The sequence below is a fragment of the Ixodes scapularis genome, unplaced genomic scaffold, assembly GCF_016920785.2.
Source record: "Ixodes scapularis isolate PalLabHiFi unplaced genomic scaffold, ASM1692078v2 ptg003032l_1__unscaffolded, whole genome shotgun sequence".
NCBI lineage: Eukaryota > Metazoa > Arthropoda > Arachnida > Ixodida > Ixodidae > Ixodes > Ixodes scapularis.
The window spans coordinates 34,081-56,955 of record NW_024610290.1 but is presented as its reverse complement, the minus strand read 5'-3'; the positions used below and the strand labels follow the sequence as shown (position 1 = coordinate 56,955).

The following is a 22,875-nucleotide window of genomic DNA, read 5'->3' as shown; positions in this document are numbered from 1 at the left end:
GCTAACAGCGGTGCTGTTCCGAGGCATAAATAGGGTACAAATGTCACTCAGATAACGCCTCAATATACCAGGAAAGGTAAGCGAATACCTGTATTTAGGGGTTTTAGATAGGGGCACAATACGGATGTTGTTTATATAGCGTAGACATATATTTAACAAGCGGTAAACACGCAACATGCTTCTGCTGTGTCATAACCTTTGAATGTGCGTTGGCCTGAAAAATCCATTTATTATGTTCTGCTTCTTCCAATGTTTCACTCTGTTTTTCAGTTGGACTATGTATTTGTACCACAATACCTTTTCGTTGAAGGGGAAGCTGAATTACCGTTATTGTTCGGCATCGTTGACGATCTCCCGCGTCCACTATTTCATTTTTTACAAGCAAACGCAGTATGACCGAAAAGTGAAAACGCGCCATCTGCTACCCAACTCTGACAAACCGTCTGCATTCACAAACTCGGCTAGCAGACCATGGCTTTGTCTCCCGTCACCTGAGCACGTGAAATGTGGAATTAAAGCCTTCCAATCAGCGTGCCAAACGAATATTATTACGTGGTATTTAATATGAAACCCTGATACAGCAAACAGGAAGAGTTTTGCGCGCGAATTTGAAGACATTGCAGCAGACGGATCATACCGGTGACGTTCCAAACGTGCGCAGTGTTCGAGCCTATGACATGAACTGAAAGCTAATGAAACACTGATATTCTAAATCTGATATAGTATTTCTGGACTATATTTTACATTTATGTGCATAAGAAAGAAAAGACGAAAAAAAGAAAAACGCCGGTGAGCTACAAATGTGCTTTATTTTGCCTTTGATAAAAAGTATCCCAAACAATATTTAGAGTTGTCGCTATTCAACTTGGAGGCGCAGCCGTACATATTGTTTGTAGCAAAAAAATATGCACTCTGTAGTTACTATAAGTAGACATGTCATAATGCCAGGATTCTCAGCGTTAGCTATATATACAAATATAATTAACGAAATTAAGGACCACATTCAGTGTTTCACTTGACCGTAGCAGACGACGGCGTGCGTTGCTGACGAGATGGACGCCTGGAGGCGATGCCGTTCTGCCGCCTATTTAAAAAATAAATTTCTCCGAAATAACAAAAAGATACTTTTCAAATTTTTTTATATGTTGAACAGAAGGGGTCGGTTGAACTTTCGGCTATTTCAGAAAATGCGAGCACCGTTGTCCACATGGCTCTCTTCTTCTTTTCACCCTCAATATGGTTGTTTTTGAAGAAAGCGACATATTCCCATTTTAATAAAAAAAAAATTGTCCGAATAATATTTTAGAATTGTAATGCAATCTAGTCGAGCACAAGGTTCAGAAAAATAAGTAACAAAAAGTTTCTTAATCAAATTCTAATTTCAAGATTACTAAACAATTCAAGAAATGTTAAGAGTTTGCTTGGGACTGGAGTGCCTGTCTGGACACAAAATGGCGGCGTAAGGTGTTTTCCTTTTAAGGTAAGATAGAATATAGTAGTGTTCGATTGAATGCAAACTTAAATTTATATGGTAAAAAATCTCATTTTTTTCGGCATTTTTTTTAAGTACAGAAGGTTTTCTCCGTTTCCTTTCAATTTGGAGCATGACGTCAGCAAAAATAAACGTAATTCAGCCCTCAAACTTAGCCATTTTACTTTCAGGCGTGTCTTTATTCATATTAGTTTTTTTCAAGCATATCCAAAATATGACGAAAATCGCCGTCTCCTTTAGCATGGAATGACTCATTTCGGCATAGCACACCTTCCGGCACAATATCGGCGCTCAGCATCTTTCAGAGTGGAGTCGAGCTTGCAGCTCTTCGTCGATCGGATGACTGCTGACAGTGCAGATTTCTGGCTCCTCCAATGCTTCCAAGTTGATTCGTGTGCCGGTGGTGCGACCCGATAGTTCATTGGTAACTTGTCGACAATGATAGCGTGAAGGTCGTTGAGCGTTACCAAACGTGAATACGGTGAGCTCTTCGTTTCCAAGAGCTGTGTAATTAAATATTTTTTTAGACGTCGCGACGCACGGAAGTGTTTTGACAGCCGCTGTCCAGCAATATTCAAACAAGGACTTTTTGCTAGAGCGAAGACGCCCACACTTGGCCCGTTTGAAGTAGAACTGATGGTCCTTGCTTTACCGCGTTCGTTGGGACACTATACTCGGTTCTTGGCAATGCAGTGGAAGGTAGAGGCCCGCGTCCCCTCTCCCATTTTGAGTGTACGAAGGCTCTCCTCCTCTCCCCGAAAATGGGGGAGGAGGAGAGCCTGCGTACACTCAAAATGAGAGAGGGGATGCGGGACGTACCTTCCACTGCATTGCCAAGAAAAGTCGTCGCGGAGTATAATAAGAGTTTGGAGTAGAGACTTCTCCAGATTGGCCGATGCATTGCGCAGCTTGAGGGGGTCAGGAAAGATTGCATAGAATGGTCAGGTGGTGCCCTCCGCAAGTGGTACAAGTTAGGTTCCTTGCTGCGCGGCAGGCACGGGCGATGTGATTGCGTTTGGCGCACTTAAAGCAGCAGCGTGCCCGTTTGAGCCTTGATTGTTTCTGCTGCGTCGATAATGTAACCTGACAGCTCTGAACGTTGTGTTCGGCGGAGCCGTAGAGCGGACGCGAAAGGACTCGGCCGGGGATGGGCAGTATTTCAAATACAAGTATTTGAAATACGTGTTTCAAATACTTTGTGTATTTTGCACTTGTATTTACTTACAAATTTGGTAATGTGTTTGACATGTCTATTTAAATACTAAAAACGTAGGTATTTCAAATACAATTGTAATTAAATACAATTTTGTGGGCGAAAATGTATCCCTCAAATTTATTGTCACTGTCCAGAGCAGGAAGAAAACCACGTTCTGCACCGAATGCAGTGTCTCCTAATCAAGCACACGCGTTCAGTGACTTTGTGATTACAGTGCTAGTCCAGAACAATGACGAAATCGACGTTCACAGGCAGACTGGCTAAATAAGTGTCTGTGACAACTTGTGATGCTTTCCAGCTTAATTTCCATCCATATTTTTGCGTGGAACATTCTAAATACGCGGGTCGTCCAGATTTTCGTAACCGGTGCGTGTTGCAACAATAAAAAAGTCTCTGGCTAGCGCTGCGCGTCTTGGTCTTCTCGGTTTTTTGTTGGTTTATACCAAAATGTAATCGACAAAAAAAGCTGCTTGAAGCTCTGTACTTTTTTCACTTATTACGTCCAAGCTGATTACATTTTTTTTTGTGATTATATTTCTATTACGTTACTAGAGCCTCGCACACTGACTCCCGAGTGTGCGATGCAAAATTAAAATGAGATACCCAGAAACCCGTTGCAGATGCCCTGAAGTCGCTGACGCAAATTTCGAGGAATGTGTCTGGAAAAGTATTTGGAGGAGACCAAATACATTTAGTTGTATTTGTATCTTGTACTTAAATGCTTTTTTTTTTAAATGTAATTATATTTGTAATTAAATACATTTTTGACGAAGTATTTTATTTGTATCTCTATACATATTTGCATCTATTTTGCCCATCCCTGTACTCGGCGTATTGAACTGATTCGTTGGTCAGTGCCAGTGCAGATGTATTGTTTGATATGAACTGAGTTTTTAAGTTCGGCTGAGGTGGTGTGCCTTCGTATGCCCGAATGGCCTGTTCCATGCATGCTTCCTCTTGTATCTCTATCTGGATTTGAAGAAACGTCATGATAACCTTGACTTGATCGTTTGGCGTCATTCGAGCGCGTTGGGGCTGGCTGTTGTCGCGCTCTCCTTTAGTTTTTGGTGGTACATGAGTGCTAGATCTTCGGGGACAGCTCTCAGCAGTTCACGAGGAATGACCACCGCGTAATTTTTGGGCAAAACATCTAAGCCTTCTAGAGATGTTGTGCGGAAGCCAATCGCGTCGAAAAGCTGACGAAGTAGGGTCGACGTTTCTTGAGCTGCTTACTTTCGGGAGATTCAGTGGCTAGTTAATATGTTCGTCGATCAAGATATCGTGTCTTCTAAATTTGTCATAAAGTGTACGAACTGCCATGTCATGATTCTGCTCGGAGAGACGAATGCCTTCGACAGCCCAATTTGCGTTGCGAGTGAGGTATGTCATGAGGTGCTTAAATTTCTCAATGGGAGTGAGATCGGCATTTCTGTGAATCGTGACATCAAAATGGTCCCAAAATCCCTGCCAATCAGTGATGTTTCCAGCAAAGGTAGGTACCTGGAGTTAAGGGAGGGTCCGTGCGATGACTGCCACAAGCTGGTGCTGGAGGGACAGCTCCGGTGGGAAAAAGGTTGCTCAGGGTTTCCGTTGTGTGAGGGAGGCTTCTTGGCTGCAGTCTGTCGGTTGGGATGTTTGCAACACGCATGGCGATGTTTATGAGTTGTTTCAGTTTGTCCAGTGTGTACCGAAGGCGCGTGATGCCGTGGCTGATCCCCGTACGATAGTCCTCAACTCTCTCGATCTCGTTCTCCAAGCCGCCATCGGTTGTTGAGGTCAGGATATCACGGTTCAGATCGGCTAGGCTTCTTTGCTTCTGTGTGAGATAGTCGAGCAGGAGCTGCAAGTCAGGCTCTGTTGTGTGCGGTTCTGGATAAGATCGTCCAGCTGGGATATCGTCCTGGTGACGGCGGAACGGACAACGCCATGGGTCCTGCGTAGGCGGTCCAAGTACTCTCGGCGGTTTTGGCACCAAAGTAATGTGGAGGTAAGAACCCGAGACGTGCACTGGTTCGGATGGCCGTTTATGGAATACTGACTAATACCCCATTCACTAGGTCAACATAAAGTACCTTTAACATAGGTCCCTTTGCTATCGGCGAATCAGCCCATGCTCTTGGGTCGCGAGCACACAGCCACGCGCGGAATATCGTTAATCGATTGGCCGCAGAGAATAAAGGTCCCTTAGCTAAAGGTACCTTTACGGTCGTGTGAATGGGGTATTACAGGCATGCCGAAGCCCTGCGCGCCCCCCCCCCCCCTCCTCTCTCCCCCCCCCCCCCCCCCCCCAATCGTCCGTGCGCTCTTTCTCCTCCTTTAATTCTCAACAAGCGGTGTAAGTACTACAGCCCCTGTTTCGGAGAGTCAACGCTGATCCAGCACTCGTGCCCAAAAAACCGACCCCACCTGTGTGTTTTGTTACGCGGCCGCTGCCGGCATGGATCATGGTAGATCATGAAAACTAGTGCCACTAAATAAACTACGCTTCAGAGTAACGACATTTGCCCATCTTGTGGCTTAAAATCATGGTTGCCAGTTATCTAAAGCTTTATCTGAAATCACAGGAAACGCTTTTCCCTCCTCCACAGATGTCTTAACAGTTAGCGACAGAGCAAAGAAGTACTACATGATTTTTCTAACATTGACTCTAGTGCTGAAGAATTCGCACTTTTGAATCATGACTATCGTCAGTTCCGTCTGCTCTGCACAGTCACCAAGATGGCATCGCCTACAACAATATCGGGGAACAGAGTGCCGATACTCCCAGCAAGGCGCATTTAATGGCTTTATTGGCAACTGTAGTCTTTCTGCACGCGCGAGCTCTGCGCTGGAGCTCTGCGCGAGCCGAGCAAAACGGCACGAGCCATCTCGTGCCTGTCCCATGTGAACTATAGTTATGGCGGCGTCACGCATGCGTGGAATGCTTAGTGAGATCGGTCTATCCGTGCCCCGCGTTTCCGTCTTTATGTTATCTTGTAGGTGCAGCCTTCTGGCCTTGTTATCTGGTGTTGGCACGGCCAGGGACGCTGGAACCGGGGTCAAGGGGCCAGCGCCTTCCCACCCCCTAGTATTCTTATGGGGGTACTTGGCCCCATATAAGAATGTTTGGAAGGCAGACACCTGGCGGCTCGTCACATCAAGCCAGGCACCAGGTGTTTGTCAAACGACGTAGAGACAGGAAAAAAGGAACCCACGAGGATAGTATACAAAACTCAAATTGTAAAATCTGGAAAAAATTTTTTTATATATATCTAGAGTTTTTCTAGACAATAAAAAAGAAAGAGAAATATATATATACTTGGCTGCAGCCCGGCGTCGCAAGGCGCGGCCACGTTTGTGCCCTTGCTTCATACGATTACGTTACCTGACTTCGTTAAGCAAGAAGCTAGTTATAGACGCTTTAAAAACGCGCCAGATTACAGCCATTTCTGACCTTGTCTTGTTTGACCGAGATACCGATCCACTGAAACGGGCGTTGACGTGCCTTCACAAAGGCCAATTCTGGAGAGTAGGACATAATAGAATATAAAATGAGTATAATAAAAATAATGATAAAGGAAACGGAATAAGAAAAAAAAAAGGAAGCTCTGTTATGGCGGCGCCCATGCACAGCTGCTTAAAAGTGTTTATACTATCATTGCACCTTGCATGGGATGCCTCTGCGCCAACTTTGAACGATAAATTTCAGCTCTGACATTAACTTCAACCTCAATTTTACGTTACACGAAACAATATTCTTTGTCATAACGCTGTCCGAAGCGAGGAAATACAGACAAAGCGAGAGTTTTCTAGCACGAATCAACGTAAATCAACAAAATTGGAGCCGCGTTTCAGTCTGAAGGGATGCCCAAAGAGGATACTTCAGAGCGCGTGAAGCGCCACTTGACCTCCATATTAAAGTCAGAACGTATTTTGTTTGGACATCCACCAGGCAAACGGCACGGCTTTCCTCCTTGCATGCCTTTTTTTTTCTTTGACGTCTCTGCTCGTCAGACTTGACGTCAAACGCGATCTGCCAATGGTGTGACTGTCCATCTTGTCTGCCTCGCCTTCGTATCCTTCCTTTTCCCGTTTTCGGGACTTCAACAGCAGCGGAGGCCTCGAGCGATTCATCGACAACCAACAGAGCGTGTGAGTGTCTGTCCGGACGCGAGTGATAAACATGTTCTAGGTCAATGGTTCTCAATTGGGGTTCCGCAAAACCGTGCCGCACTAGAGTGCGTTGTAACTCAAGAAGGTAGAACGAGGGAAAGGAAGGCCGGGGAGGAGAAAGCAGACAGAACGCTACAGGGAGGAGGAGGTTTCCCCCGCTCCTCTCCATCGTTCCGTCTGCTTTCTCCACCCTGGCCTTCCTTTCCCTCGCCCTACTTTCTTGAGTAGCAATGGACTATAGTAAAACGCCATTAAAGTTGTATTTTTTTTTTTCAGATTGAGGAGGAGCGATTAAATTTTTGAGTGAGTTTTTTGGAGTGTATGTGTCACCGAGTGAAGTCTTCCTTCACACTAGCCGTTACTTATATCCATTTACTAAATCACTATGATAATTAACCTGTAGCATTCACTTCCCCTCACCGCGAACGGGGTCCTCCATCATCTCCGCCGATCCACAAAAAGTGCACCAACCATCAATGGTTGAGAACCACAGCTCTGGGCTTTTGTGATGGACAGAAGCGGATGTTGGGGGAGGTAAACTTTCGCCACGGTATAAAAAAACACGGACGAGTTGTGCTGTTTCCAACTTTCTGAAGTCTTCTGTTTGGATGTACAGTACAGCCCTTATGAGAATTGTCAGCTAGAAGACAAGGCCAGCGCATGAAATCGCGGCTAGTGGTCCCGTGCTGAAGAAGCTCGGCGAGAGTGAATGGCAGACGCGTCGGTCTTTGCGTTGCCTTGCGCTCGCTGTGACGATGCTGACACAACCTAGGTGGCGCTGCGTGAATCCACTTGTGATGGACGTCTGGGGACCTCTAGGTGCTGTGGGCTGTTTTTAGTTTCGATCTAGCTTTCATTCCTTCAGAACAACTGCGCATAGCCTGCTTCGTGGGCGGAACTGTTGCCCTTCTTGCAGAACAATAGCCTGCTTCTCGCGTGTGCGTGTGTCCCGCCTTGTGAAGCGCCTCCTCTGGCATCTACATCAGCATGGACTTATCGCCCGACAGAGCAACTCTCCTGGGAGAAACCCGTCTGGTTAACCCCCGTTTTTTCCCCCCTTGACTAGTTCTCTGAAGGCCTTCTATTTGTCCGCGTGTGCGTGATCATTCCGTTGGCCTTTCGGTGAAAGAAATAAATGTAACCAAGGACGAATATAATGGGCAAATGATAGCCTAAACGTCGTGGCCGCTCCGAGGCGGGTCTCCGAAGCGATGCCGACCGCTATTTCGGAGCCGGTCGGAACCGGTCCAGCCTGGGCTGCCGCTCTTGTCCTCGTTTCTTGCGCTGCGCCGAGTGTCTGGCCCGGAACGTTTGACGGGGCGACGACCCACACTTTCCCACTCTGCACTCCGGACGCTCCGTTCTGACCACGTTCGGGTGGAAGACGACGTTGCAACGCTCAATCGGAACACTTGCCCGCTTCACACGGTACCATCCGCAACGTGAGTAGGGACTGCACTATTTCCCGTGTACGCTCACGTGGTCGCTGGATCTAAGCGCTTGCGATCTCGTCTCCTTCGTCCGTCATAACTGTGGCGTGGAGGAAGAGGAAGTCCGTGATGGAAGCTCGGCGGTTCCTCTCGGTATTATGCCGCAAAACATTTGTAGACGCCATCGCTCTTTCGTATTTTTTAAGAATTTCTGTCTGTACCTAAATAATGTACTATCTTGATACACGCAAAATCGTGAGACTCACTTTAAAATTAGTTATAAATACCATCCCTTCAAAGATGCCGCGGTTCCAAGTATGTAAGGTTAAGTAATCTGCAAAGTCATGAGAAGGTGGCTGTAAGCTGACAGCGATACGGAAGTTGGATGCCCCCTCTACCAATCAACCGTCAGCCATTCACCGCTTGAGTGTGGGTGTGTAGCGGCATATGGTGCATAGTTGTTTTTAAGGCACCCTCAACAGCCTTACAAGTTATAACACGTGACCGCCTCCTAACCAGTCACGAGTGGTTGACAGGCAGCCGTTGGTCCAGCAGGAATGTAGCCTCGGAGCATAGGGCGTCTGGCAAATCTGTGACGTCATGAATCGCTATACCGTACCAATGACGCCTAGAAGAAAAGGCCAGCGCGTGACGTCATCATCGGTGGATCCCCTCCCCCTTTTTTTCTTGACGCCTCGAAAAAAAAAAATGGGAGGGGGGGAGGCGATCCACCGACGATGGCGTCACGCGCAGGCCTTGTCTTCTCGTCGCCCGTTGAGGCAGACCAAGTTCTAGGCTGTGTAACACATACACACACAACCCAATTTCGACGCCTTCGATTACGAGGTATTTTATCTATGCAGTTTCGTGCAATAAGAGGGGCACTTTATCGAATGCTGTTTCATTAAACAAGTGGACATTTCATTGAACGCCATTTCTTCGAATAAGGAAGCTCGTGATTTAACGCCGTTTCATTCGATAAGAAAATACTTCTTCGAACGCAGTTTTATTTTGCGCGGGGACATTTCTTCGAACTCACTTTCATCGAATAAGTGGAACGCCGTTTCATTCAATAAAGAAACGTTTTCTCTAAGACAGTTTTATTGTAGGAAGGCATTTGGTCAAGCTAGGTTTAAATGAAAACATTTTTTTCGGAGTTTTCTTTGTTTTTAGATAGGTCTCATATCTACATGTACTTAAAATGTCCTTTATTTACTTTTTTTTTTTTTTTGTGCGGGGTCGCGTATCCTCAGCGTTGGTGAAGCCCATCCGGAGAAACCCAAGCAAAACAAGCGGCGCACTTTGGGCTCTCATGCCCAGGCAACGAGGTAACCCGGATAAGATATTTGGAACGATAGGCTATCTTTAGCTGAGCTATTACACGAACGTGTGCAGTTGTGTACGGGACACCGGAAGACGTAATTTATGTTTTCTTCAATGAGGAGCTCTTTTCGGTCGATGACAAGAAGACAAGTGCGTATGATTATATATTTTATCATTCGCGGCTGCCCTTGACTTCTTTAAAAAAAAATTATCTCCAGTAGGTCGTTTATACCAGGAGAGATGTAAAGACCGCAAGCTGCCAACAGTGAAACTGTGACGAATGTGCGTAATCAGCATACGGAGCTTTTGCGATCCGTTGCAATACCTCCGATATTAGAGAGTTTGAAGGAACCGTCTTTGCACATCCGATAGGGCGCGATGCGCCGTCCGGTACGAACTGCGCATGCGCTACCGCAGAAGACTCGCGCATGCGCAGTTTGTACCAGAGGGGCCATCGCACCGTATCGGACGTGCAAAAACGGTTCCCTAAAACTCTCTGATAATAGAGAGTATTAGCTTACCGCCTACCGGGCGACCGGGGGGTTACCGCGACCGTCACTGCGGAACTGCGCATGCGCCAATTATGCCACGCTACTCGGTTTACCGCGTTTACCGTCAATGGCGACTGCCGAGCATCGGCTCCGACGGCCGGCGTAGACTAATCACTTACTGTTTTGGAATGGCGGGGGAGGCGTCTAGAAACAATCGTCGCACCACATAACATGGGAAAGGGCAAGTGAAGCGGCTCTGGTTGGCCTATAAAGGCTTTCGCCTACCCGAGGTCCATAGCGAAAATCCGGGCTTCCATGGCCGCCGGACAGGCCGGTTGAATAGATGGATGGTAACTGCTATGCCCCTTGTTTCGGGCGGCAACCTGAGCCACCTAGCCGACATTAGAGACTGGTGCTGATGGCAATGGAGCTGCGAATGCAAACAAGCAGCGTACAGGATGATGCTGTTTGCTTTGCATTCGTGGGAGAACGGTGGCCGAGTGGGCTAACGCACCACAGCTCGGAGCACGTGTAGCGAAAGCTCGCGCTGCAGAACTCAGAGCACTGGGTTCAAATCCCCGTCCCTGCCCGGTTCGATCTGGACGAGCATCGTACCGGCTGTACCGGCTTGAGGCGCGACCAGTATCCAACAGCTTAGCTGACAAATTAAGTTACTTGGTCGTATACCAAGGAAGTACCACTATAACTACTCGTAATGGGAAAATATTTTTTAAAAGTGGCTTTTTATGCGGCATTTGTCCAAATAAATGTACCGCTTTAAAAACGAACCACGCCGGTATTCACTATCATCATCATGACTTTTTCCAGCCGTTGGAGAAAGAAGAAACTTCCATAGGCGCGGTCAGGAGCGGTTACGGTATGCTAAAACGTTCTTTACCCGCTACGCTCTCGGTCCGGTACCGGCTCGATGGTCGCGGTCGCGGTAACCCCGGCGGTCGCCCGGTACGCGGTAAGCTAAAACTCTCTAATACCCGATAACGATCCGACGTATGCGCGAAGCCGGCGGCGGAATGGGGTATCGTTACCGGTACTAGACAATGTACTAAAACTCTTTAATAACACGGTAAAAGCGGCAGAAAGGAGCTTGATTTGTCTTGCCTCTAGCGCGAGCTTCATGCCTTCCACAACTCTTCTGCGCCTCGTGCACCGGCCTTGAGCCCGCGCGCGCAGCCAAAGCACGGCGGAAGGCATGAAGCGCCTGTTGGAAGTTCGGCGTTCCAAAGCCCTATAGCGTCCTCTATACTCACAAAGCCTGGCAGTTTGACGACGGAGCCATACAGTGCCCGGACGCAGATTTGGAGCGCGAAGATCTGGTAGCACAGAGCATCAAAGAGCAATTTCTCGGGGAACCTGGACGTCAGCGCACAGCTTTTGCAGCGGCGCGTGGACCGTAAACACACTTGTTCGCTCGGGACAAGTGTGTTTCGGCGTCTCGCCGCAGCGGGGCGACAGTCACGTGGCTCTCCTCTCATCCGTCGTGTACCGCTCCACCTTTTACATTTCGGCGGCCGCTACTCCTGGCGATCTGCACGCTTTGTCAGTATATAGGAGGCTACATCCAAAGACACGCCCTGTTTTTTTTCATTATGTTAGTGATTGTAGCGTTCCAAGCATCGGCATACCTGTCAGCTCTGTTTTGCAACTGTCGCCAGAGAAAAACTTTTCTGATTCGTGAAAATATAACATAGACTGGACGCAGACTTGTGCCCGTTGCTTGAAAAAAAAATGTAAAAAATCTTACAGTTACAGATTAGCAAGCCTCAAATATAATGGATTACCATTAGAAATTACTTTCGCTGAAAAGTAGCGGGATACTTTACTCGTTACGTTACAAATTACTTTCACGCTACTTTAGGAACGATTTGATGTTTTCAAATATGTTCTGCAACACGACTTTCCATTTCTTATAACCTCGAATTATGGTAGTCCATGTGAAATTAAAATATTGTATTTAATAAAAAGAACGAAGGTGCACTCCGTTGATCGGCCAGCTGAGAAGGCAGCGAAAGCTGCGACCACACCCGCCATCCCGCTAGCTTACGGCAACCGGAAATGATGCCCGGAATTCCGCAGACAAACAAAGCTAGTGGTGCGCATGCTCAGTAGCATGCAGTGTCTGCCTCCGCTAAAGAGATCAAGAAGACAACTCCTACTACAACTCCTCTTGATCTGCGTTTTTCGGATATTCGTTTGTGCCTCGCACGTTTTTCGAGTGGTTCTTGTGACCTATCAACGAAAAAGCGTGTTTTCTTTTCGGTTATTCTCCTCTTCACAATGTTTTCTATTTTGTTAAACTTGCAATCTTCATGCTGGTAAAATGGCAGCTCAGTTTATATTGCTCATATTGCTCCAGTTTATGTATTATATTCATATCAAAAAAAAAAAAGAAACTAATTAAAGTAATTCATTCCAATTATTTTGCAACGAAATTACATTAAAAATTACTGCAGCAAAAAAGGAGCTGAACGTGGTTTTGCCGACTCAGAGACTCTCCCTCTCGCATCTTGCTCCAGCCCGCTGAGTCACGCCGACGCTGCGATGTTCGCTTCTGCCGTTTCGACGCTCATCCTTTGTTCGGTTGCTGGCACAAGGTCGCTGAGGAAACCTTTGTTTTCAGTTTATACTCTCGTCTATCCTTTTTCTTCCGCGAAATTTATGGTGAAGGTGCGGGGTCACTTTTTATGTCATTTTACTCGAACGCCCCCGAGGATCCGCCGTATGCCAGATCGATTTCAAGCCCCGGAGAACTTCTTCGTCTGGAGCCAGAAAAATCCCGAGCAAGCCGCCGTACTCAAGGCCAGCCGTCGGAATTTGGTCCATTGGTGAAACATCCAGGAAAAAATTCGACGTACCCGGAGATTTTTCCGCAGCGCCAGCCGACCGAAACACCTGTTTCCGCATCCTCCGTCGCTTTTCTGCCCGTCGCACCTCGTACCCCGACGCCCTTCCACGGCGACCTACACGGGGACATCGACAGCTGTACGCAGCAGTATGAGCGAGTTGTCCGTCACACTGGATGGACGCCAGAGCAATGCCTGCAAAACAACTCGTACAGTCTTTTTCAAAAGTTTGGAGTCCACCGCGCGAGTGGCTGGAACGGGCTCGTTCCCGTGCATCGGCGCTGTTATCGTCGACGCTCGCTGGGTGCGAGATTTTTGACAGTGAGGGGGAACCTCACTTTCGCAATTTTGCGCCATTTTTTTATCAAGGCGAGCGCGACGCGAAAGCAAAGTTCCCCCTCGCTCTGAAAATATTTCGCACCCAGAGAGCGCCACGACAAGAGCGCCGCTGCACGGGAGCGAGCCCGCTTAGGCCACGCGCGCTGTGGTCAGTAGTCTTTTGAGAAATACTGTACCTGGCATGAAATCCACGAGGCGACGATCACCACCTCGGATGCATGCTAATATGAAATCCGCCGAGGCGTTTGTGACCCAGCTCCAGCGAGAACGCACTGAGGAGCTCCTACAGGCAAGGGTTTAAGGCCCCAACGTGAGCTTCGTCAGCTTCGTTGATGACGTGCTTCGACTCAGCAACCGAGCGGATACCGAATTTCCTGAAGTGAAGAACCTGGCGATTCTCATGCAAGGGGTCAAAAGAAGCACCCTTGCGGGTGTTGCCCGCATATATCGAACGTGCCCTGCAGGGGCACAAGCCCCGCACCACCGGCGACTACGTGGCGTCACTGCAGCCTCTTCGTCAAGCTACTACCTTGGCTATATCATGACAGTCGATAGGATTCGTGAGAAAGTAGTACTGGCCCAAGCTTCCAAAGTCCGTTCATTCGTACACACGATCGCGTTATGAGTGCCAACGACGCCAGAAACTGCCGACGAAGTCGGAAGGACTCCTCCAGCCGATTGCTCCTCGACTTCACCGTTTTAGCAGATTGGAATGGATTTTATTTATTTATTTATTCGCTTACCCAGAGCGCCAGATGAAATTACAAGGGGGGGGGGGGTGTACACCAAGTGATACATTAAAGTAATATGGAGAAACGCAACAAAAAACGCACATGCATACACTTTGAGAGAGAAAAAAAAGAGGATATACTGGAAACAACAGAAACCTTCTCACAATGCAGTGAAAACAGCGTCATTGTCTAAAATGTCTAGAACCTGCGAAGACAGTTGGTTTCATTTGTTAATGGTTTTGGGGAAGAAAATGATTCAAACTTGTTTGTATGTTACATCTGTATTCTCGGATCTTTAGTTCATAATCGACACGATGAGATATGTTATGCGGGGAGAACATGAAGTTTTCACGGTGTATATCTACTCTACAGTAATAGACGTTATTAAATAGTTTTTGCCGTAGTTTCTTCTTCTTTCACTGATAAATTCTCTACCTAAGGATTGCTCCATACTTGTTATGCTAAATTGCCTGCTGTAATTTCCAGAGACTTATCTAGCTGCTAAGTTTTGAACTCTTTCAAGTTTATTTCTCTCGATAGCTGCTGGTGGGTCCCAAACTGTACAACCATACTCGAGATCGGATCTAATGTAAGTTTTGTGTAGCAAGTCTCGCGTACTTTGCGGGAATTGTCGAGCATTGCGTCGTAAAAAGTCCAATAATTTACAAGCTTTTGCTGTTACCAAATCTACGTGCCCATGCCAACACAAAGAGGATGTTAGGTATATTTCTAAGTATTGGGGGGTACTGTGAAAGGTGTATACTTTCCCAGGTGCATCTTTTTTGTCTTGGAAAACATATGTGTACAATTTTTACTAGGTTTAGTTTCATATTCCATTCTTGGCACCTGTATCCTGAGCAGGTCGCGTTGTAATTTATTGCAGTCCTCCACACTTCTAATGTCTCGATACACGACACAGTCATCTGCAAACACTCTACTATGAGAAGTAATATTTCCTGAAACGTCATTTATATCAACTAAAAACAGCAGTGGGCCCAGAACCGACCCCTGTGGGCCCCCCGAGGTCACATCAATAGCTTGAGGTGCACCTCCATTTGCAACTACATATTGAGACCTTAAATTCAACTTTTTGGAATCCACTGAACTACGTGGGAGTTAATATTAAAGCAATGTAGTTGACGGACAAGCAAATTATGGTGTACGACGTCAAAAGCCTTTTCAAAATTTATGAATGCACATACTAGGGAACTTCGCTGATCAAACTTTTCAATTACTTGATGAACAGTTTTGTTAGTTGGGTAACACGTGATACTCCTTGCCAAAAACCATGCTGGTTTGGATTAAACAATGCGTGCGCGTTGATGTGTTTTATCACGCTTGTTAATAAAGTATGTTTCAAGGTCTTAGAAAGAATACTTGTTAAAGAGATGGACCGGGAATCAGAAACAAGCTCCCTATAGGTCAGATTTGTGTACAGGGACAACACAAGCTATATCTTCCAGTCGCTGCGAAGGCAACATATACTCAATGATTTAGCGAACAACGCCTTCAGAGAGGGTGAAACGGACCGTACATGCAACTTTATGGATACAACCTCTCAAGCCGTCCGGTCATCCCGCCGTGGTTGCACCCAAGCACTGTAGTGGCATTGCGATTCTATGCTCGTCAAGTACCACCTACCCCATGGTTTCAATATTCACTCTGGATGGGCTTGATTGATTAGAATTTACCGTGTTAGGAGAAAAAACTGAACCAAAAAAGTCGTTTAGGCAGTTTGCTGGTGCAAAGGCTATTTTTTTTCGAACCGCCGTCATGTGAAAATGGTGGGACGCATACTTTATATTTTCCATTTGTTTAAAGAACCTTCGGAACTCTACGTTTCTTTTTTTTTTTTAATCGCGGTGGGAATTACTTTAGAAATTTAGTTCTTGCTTCACCCATTGCTCTTTTAAATTCTTTGTTGGTAGCCCGTAATTTCGCTGTACACTCTGGAGATGGATTGTTTTTAAAATGAGTAAACACCCTCTGTCTCCTCTTTCTAAGTGCCCGTAACTCCTTACTGAACCACGGTTTAACATTTGCGCGTCTTGCTGTTAGTAACCAAGACGGAACAAAGCGGTCTCGCAACTTAAGAAGTTTTTGATTTGAAAAGAAACCATAGATCGTTAACACTAAGATAATCTAAAAAATTTTAAATTCCTGCAAATCTTCGTCTAGGGTAAAACATATATCCCCAGTATTTCCACTGGCGTAATTGTACATTTTCCGGGCAGTGGTTGGCTGAATGTTTTCGTACGATACATTCATTTCACGAACAACGACGTGGTAGACACTTATTTTAGGTAGAATTAAGCTAGACTTTCCCCAAAGTGGTTGGTTCGTTATGTGTAAAATATTGCTTCCTCTAGTTGGTTCTTCTACAATTTGTGAGAGCGCAGATGTGCACGTCCTGTTTATAATTTCCCGTCCTACTCCAGATACCAGACCAAACTGCAGCATATAAGGATTCCAAGAAACCTCAGGTATATTAAAATCACCACCTATAACAAGACAGTCCGTCTGAATCGTTTCTATTTTTTCAGAAAGTTCAATGATGACATCAGCAGAGCTTCCAGGCGGTTTATAACAAAGACAGAGCGATAGTGATTTCCAGGCAGCTTCGCACGACCTAATAGTGATGTCAAGGGGAGAGCAATAGACAGTATTATCTGCCAGTGTAAAAATGTTCCCATCATAATGGTTCCTGTCGTATCTGTAACATGTGTAGTTGCTTGGAAATACCTAGTCATCACTAATGCTATTACTATCTTGCCATAATTCAGTAGCAAGAACCCCAGTTGGCTTCACAACAAACTATTGAAATCATTTACTTTATTTTTAACGCTCCGGTAGTTCACAATAAAAAAAAAAGATATGCTTGAAGTCGAGCAGCATTTTTCCTGTCCAGAAGTCTGAACAACTTGACCATGTGCTTCGTCATTTACGTATCTAGTATCGCTTAAGAACAGTGCATATTATATCGAAGGTTTACACTAGTATTATCATCACGGTGTTCTTTTCCCAGGTCCCAAATTGTTTTCTTTTCTTTCGGACTGACCCTGAAAAATCTCCCGAGATGCTAATTGTAGTACCTTTTAGTTTCTTTGCGTTTGACAAGACAGATTGTTTTTCTTCGAAAGATGCAAAGTTTGTGATAAGTGGTCGAGTTTTGCCAACACAGTGTCTACCAAGTATGTGCGCTCTTTCAATTTGGACCATTCCCAATTTCGACGACAGGAAACCGGTGGATAATCGTGGCGACAGATTAGTGAGTTTTAGTATTGCGTATCCGAGCGAATCAAGCGCTGTGCGTTTGCGTTAGCGTTGCGTTCTCCACGCTGTGCAGTTTGGGCTCCGCGCACGCGCAGTCTGGAACACGCAACGCTAACGCAAACGCACAGCGCTTGATTCGCTCGTGTACGCAATACTTAAGCTCACTATTATCTTACGCGATACGCCGAAACGAAAGCCTTCGCCAAGTTTTTTGTTGAGTCTATCTTTCTTAGTCACGGAGCGCCGGAAATCTTAATTGCAGACCGAAGAACATCGTTTTTTTTTGTTTTTTTTTTAGCGCCGCTGACGCTAAAATATTCTTCTGCTCAGCTACACCAGACATCTTCGAACCACTGCTTACTACCCGCGAACCAACGGGCTGACGGAGCGACTAAACAAGACCATCGCCGACATGATGTCAATGAACGAGTAGCACGTCGACGTAGAGCACAAGACGGCGGGCAAGGTGTTGCCCTACGTCACGTTTGCCTACAACACGGCGGTTCAGTAGACTACCGAAATGTGACACCATTTTAGCTGGTGCATGGAGAAAGCTGACGGCGATGATTTACTGAATGCTGCATCACAAGCCTGTTGACAACGGAAGAGGCGATGCCCAGATACTCACTCAACGGGCAGAAGAGGTCGGCCAGCTCGCCCGACTTCGGATTTGAGACCAACAACGTATCGACGCTGGCCTGTAGAACCTGCGCCATCCTGACGTTCATTTTTAGGCTGGAGACAGAGTGTGGATGGTGGACACCTATTCGTCACCATGGTGTCAGCGAGAAACTACTAAATTGGTGGAAGGAGAAATAATATTGTAAACACTGAGGGCTACATAAGTGGGCCCAACGGCTTCCCCCCCCCCCCCCCCCCCCTCCCATCTAAAGAGGAGAGCTACAAGCATCATCATCATTCTCATTGTGTAGCAACGACGCGAAGAAGCACAGGTTGTCCGCTCTCAAGAAAGCCGCGAGAGATGCGTTTGCTGACTCGTGGCACAGGCTGAAGGGACTCATCATCTTTTCCCTCGGTCTATCGCGCCACCGCTACAGTGTCCGTGGAGGTTTTCCGACGATCAGGCTAGATCGAAAGGTCAGCCTCAGGGAGGTCTGCGGACGGTGTTCATCCTTCGGCATCGACCCCGTGGGAACGCACGTTGATAACGAGACAAACTGCCTCGTTTCTGCGTCAAGCGCCTCCATCGTCACTCCTGTGAACCCTGTGGGCAGCAGGTTCATAGCCCGGCCAGCCCGAATATGGGCGGAATCATGGTTTTCGACATTTAAAGCGGTGAGGGTACCTTCGCTGCAAAGCATAGCCTGGTAACCAACGTGTACTGCGAATTTAGCGGTTGGGATAGCGATTTTTGGGCTGAATGGTCGCGTAAAAGGCAATCCAAGGAGACATCTTCACGGAGTATCTCGAAATTTTCTTGGGCGCACATTCAAGCGACCTTCTTTGGTATATGTGCATATCTTCTTTAGACAACTGCTTCTTAGCAGCGCATGCTTGTTGTCCAACACAAAGCACAAAGCAGACGGTTGTAAGCGAATCGAGCGTTGCGAAAGCATTTTGTTCTGAAGAAAAAGGTATGCTTTGAGTCCAAGGTGTTCCAATAAATGAAATTGAACTTATGGTAACTTGTGTGTTATATCATGTTCTCAGTATAAACCTCTATTCCACCCTTTATACGAGCTTTATGGTTCCAGCTTTTCAGAGTTTATCTTTGTCGACATTCGGAGGGTCATTTTTAGAGTTTAATTTTTATCGCCAATTCGGCGTTTATCGAAGTTTCAATTGATTAAATTTCAAGTTCTCGGTATGACGGTGTTTACCTTAGATCTTAAAATATGGATGCTTTGAACTAACGAATGAGCAGAAAAATGAATTCAGAGCGCATCAATGATGTTAAGTTTAATTTAAATTTTGAGCAATATTTGCAAACCAAGAAATTTTTCTTCGATGTGTATCTGCGCCCAAAAAAACAAAAAAAACATACACTGATGGAATATGTTTTATTTCGGGCACGAATAATTTTTCACTATAGAAATGAGATAACTTCAGTACTCCTATACCGACTGAAACGAAATCGTTTTGAATTTCGAAATGTCAACATTTATCATCGAAACAAATTTAAAAAGATATCCTGAGCCTTACTTGGTCCTATTCTTCAGATGTTTAACTTGAATTTGAATGTGAAATTATTTATCTCTCAACATTACATCGTGAGATGGGACGCTAGGGAAAAAGCTGTGTGGTGCAGCTTGAGGGCCCCCTGCGCCCCTACACATGACAGCAGTGGGCAGGAACAGAAGAACATTTCCAAAAACAAAAAAGTACACTGACACATTCATCGTAATGGGGCACTATGCATATTTAGTGAAAGGAACATTTACACAATTCTTACACAAAATGTAGACCTAACAGATGAAGGACATCGATTAATTTTTTTCTTGGGGGTTGTTTCTATAGAAATATTATTATGCAAAAGAATGTAAAGAAAGAACTTCACGTTAACTTTGTCGAAATTTTATAAATTTATAGACTCGCCGAGTCATTCGCACATTTATTGAAAGAAAAATTGGCAAAATAATTTCTGGGCAGCTGATTTCTGCCCCGTCATAATCGAATAGGAAGGCAACCGGAAGGTCGGTGGGCGTCAGGAATCGTTCACTCCCGTTGAAGCTGCGACTCGAAGCACTGAAGTCCAATCGGTTGCATGTCACTTTGTTGATCTTGTCAGCGGGCTCGCTAATTGTTCAGTGTCGTATCTTCATTTCCAGCTATGCGAAGATGTGGGCGCCAGTGAAAAGTCACACAAACCGTTCGCGCCGTTGTAAATAGTGGTCTAACTTCCATCAAAGGGAAGTGATGTGGCGACTCATATGACTACCTTTGATTATCTCTTTTTCTCAATAATGGTCTGCTAAACTTAACGGGCTATGCTACCATAGGTCACGTCTTGGTGCCACTTTCAGTCACGTGGTCACGTAACCGGTGATACTATACGAATGACGTTACCCCATGACCGGCGTCAGGCCATGTCAGGTCGCGTAACGGAACGGTTTCACGTGACTCACAGTGCGAGGTCGTGGTGGCAGGTGATGTCACGGCGTCACATGACACAGTACCATGAGACGTGACAACGCGTGACACCGCATTTGGCACCTCAATACCGCAGAAAAGCGTGAGATCACGTGATGCCACGCTGCCTCGATGCGTGCATACATGTATAAAGTCCGTTAACCCTTAAGCTGAGACTATAAGCTCTACCTTGAGTGCGAGCTCGCTGACTTTCGCAGTGCTTTGGTTGCGCATTCCTGCGCGTCCACACTTGTGTGAGCAATTGCAAAAAGATCGCGCTGAAGGCGGAGCTTCTAGTCTTAGCTTGAAGAAAAAGTGAAGCGGTTCTCTATTTGAGCAAAAACACCTAAATCGTCTGCATTTGCCCTTCAGGGTCACAATTATTAAGATTCTTTTATTTTTTTTTTTTAATCTTGTGCACGGAACCTGCAAAGAAATCATTTTCAAAGTACTGCTGAAGAAACGCCTTTTTTCCGGAGCGTGAAGTCATAAAATGGGTTTTTGGAATCTCCGCTTTGGCGCACCTTCGGTGGCTATCAAAGCGATGCACGCGCATTCTCGCTATTTTCAAAAAGGTCAGAAAACGACGCCACGTCTGGTGTCAGTGCGGAGGAATATACCTGGCAAAGGCTGCAATTCCACACGCGTTCCACACGAACGACACGGGCCTGGCGGCTGAAATGTCATTTTATGTCGTAACGACTGATCGGAGGCTTTTTTGGGTTTTCTCGCGTTTAGTTACATCTTCGGGGAAAACGAACGTGATCTATAGCGATTCACTATATAAACATACTCTAAAATTTACCTCTACCTTTTTACGTTTTCAGAAACCTCTTCCGCATATTGCATTTTTTTTTATTTTTTTTTTTTTTATGAGAAGGCGAACTGTGTTAAACTTCACTACTTACAGCGTGGCTTACTGTTTCGGTGCTTCGCAAGCGAAATATTATCGATTATTGGCTACTAAATAGAACAACGAAGCACCGATTCTTTAGTCGATGGACTTCCCAGAACGGAGGTAACAATTTCCCGACGCAATTTATTAGAACTCGAATGTTTTTGGAACGGCCCAAATTGCTTCCGGACTCACGAGAGGAGACCGAGAGAATGCCGCTCAAGATTCACGCTTCTGTTTCCGACCCACCGCGTCGTCAGATCACGTCGTCTTCCGTCAGCGGAACCGGTACGCTGGAGGACATCCGATCACTTTTTTTTTGTGCATTTTTCCAGAAGCGTATGTATACATGTATCACGAACGGCTTTCTCGAGAATCCCGGTGCGAAATTTCTCTCGCGAAGAAAGCAAGGAGTCGCAATTCTTCCGTGGACACGACGCCCTCAGTTGCGAAATGCAAGCCAACATTCAAAGCGTCGGCTTTCTTCGCTTGCTCCAGTGGGCATACCTCAGCAAATTCATTCATGAACTCGCTCATTCACCTTCATTCACATTCACGGCGTGAATCTGAATGGCTCTGAATGAATTCTTGAATTTGAAAAAAATCATGATGTGATGGTGAGTGACTTCGTGAATTTGAAGGAATTCATGATGTGATGGTGAATGACTTCGTGAATTTGAATGAATTCGTGATATGATGGTGAATGAATTCGTGAATTTGAATGAATTCGTGATCTGATGGTGAATGAAATCGTGAACTCGTGATGTGAGGGTGAATGACTTCGTGAATTTGAATGAATTCATGATGTGATGGTGAATGAAGTCGTGATGTGATGGTGAATGACTTCGTGAATTTGAATGAATTCGTGATGAGATTTTGAATGAAGTCGTGATCTGATGGGTGAATGACTTCGTGAATTTGAATGAATTCGTGATATGGTGGTGAAGGAATTCGTGATGTGATGGTGAATGACTTCGTGAATTTGAATGAACTCATGATGTGTTGTGATTGTGAAGGACTTCGTGAAGTGAATAGAATTCTATGTGATGTGAATGACTCAATGAATTCGTGACGTGATGGTGAATGGCTTGTGAACACGATGAATTTGTGATGTGCGTGGCTCGTGAACTTGATAAGTTCGTGATGGGAAGTAATATTGTGAACTTAATTCTCGACGTGATAGTGAATACGGTTATGAGTTCAGAATAGGCGGAAAACATGCTACGCAGGTGCTTGCTTGCTTGCTTCACCTTCACCGCAAACCACAGGAACCCATTTGACTTTAGCGGTTTGAGCACCAGTCTCGCTGCGTAGCCGTGCGCGCCTCAGCGCGGTGGCCCTTTGTCGAGCAGTTTCGTAGTAACAGCTGTTCATAAGGGAAGTGCGGTGGCAGTGGCAATGAAGGGGGGGGGGGCTAGTCGTTTTCTTTGGCACTTCACATTTGATTTTGCGGAATTCCGGAATTCAGTCTGGCCACTTTGATCACTATCATTATCGTCTGAAAACGGCTTATGTGCTATATTAATGGCGGCCCTCTGTTTACTGATGAAGGAAGAAGTTGAAGATGCTCCTAAGCAGATGA

General features: G+C 45.9%; 1 protein-coding gene across 1 annotated transcript in view; it reads left to right on the top strand.

The window, feature by feature from the left end:
• Window positions 1-9,692: 9,692 nt before the first annotated feature.
• Window positions 9,693-22,875, top strand: part of LOC120837668 (mitochondrial 10-formyltetrahydrofolate dehydrogenase-like) — a gene marked incomplete at its 3' end in the record, with an annotated part of 37,095 nt that continues 23,912 nt past the window's right edge. Inside the window, exon 1 of the mRNA XM_040207194.1 lies at window positions 9,693-9,763. The remainder of the gene's footprint in view (window positions 9,764-22,875) is intronic.